This window comes from Palaemon carinicauda, chromosome 9 (genome assembly GCF_036898095.1).
Source record: "Palaemon carinicauda isolate YSFRI2023 chromosome 9, ASM3689809v2, whole genome shotgun sequence".
NCBI lineage: Eukaryota > Metazoa > Arthropoda > Malacostraca > Decapoda > Palaemonidae > Palaemon > Palaemon carinicauda.
The window spans coordinates 56062897-56063878 of NC_090733.1; the positions used below are offsets into that span (position 1 = coordinate 56062897).

Genomic DNA, 982 nt, shown 5'->3' on the forward strand with positions numbered 1-982 from the left:
AATAACCAGACCTTACCATTTTATATTTATAAGAGAACCCTTCTGTGTTCAATCTCTTTAAATATGCTGATATCTTCACTGTTGTCGATTGTGATATAATTTTCAACTGCTACCAACAAAAGATCAGATAACCTCTCCTCACTGGACAGGCTGCGTAGCATTGTCTTCCCCAGCTTGAGTTTGGAGAAGGTCCTTTCCACTGTTGCAGTTGTAACGGGTAGAGTGGCATAAATTGTTGAGAGTTCAAGCATAAGTGGCAATATCACCTGGACATTATTTTCTTTCATCAGGTTGAGCACTGTGGCTGCAGTGTTCTGTGGGAGGCAAGGAAACGAGGAATAGAAGATCTTCAATTCCAACTGTAGCTTGTCTACTTCTAACTCCTAAAACTGGCATAAATTTTGCAATGACTTTATAGCCTCTTCATTCACAGGTTCTTTCCAGTTATTTTGGACTGTCATACAATGAAAAGCATTTAGGATACCCCATATTGTGTTGTCTCCACCTTTAAATCTCTTTTGTAGCTCTTGTGATATTGTATCGAAAAACATAAAATACTCTCACACGGTAGTACTCATCCAAGGATTGATATTGCTGATCCTCAGTAGCAGATGTAGCACTATATTATTTTGTATCTTTCAGGCATTTTTCTTCTTCTGCCTTGTCCAGGGATCCCAGAGGGGAGGTCGATGGCCATGGATTCAGCTCTCTCTTTAACATTTGTAAAAATCTCCTGAAACTTCTCATCATTTCTTAATGCTCTCAAACTTTGTAGCACTCCATCCACATTTCTGTAGGAGGCAGCCAAATCGGAGCCTTTCTGTTGTAGGGTATTAGAGGTATAGGCAGTTTCTTGAAAAAAACTGGGGTGGCAATCTCAAGACAAACGAGAAATTCAAAGTTAATACTCAGCAGCATTATTGAGGTATCCTCTGCTGATGCATCAGGAGGATGTTTTTGCACTATCTCTTCTAAAAATTGC

General features: G+C 39.5%; 1 pseudogene; it reads right to left on the reverse strand.

Annotated features, from left to right (window-relative positions):
- Positions 1-286: 286 nt before the first annotated feature.
- The window catches only part of LOC137646780 (uncharacterized), a 2290-nt pseudogene continuing 1594 nt past the window's right edge, over positions 287-982 (reverse strand).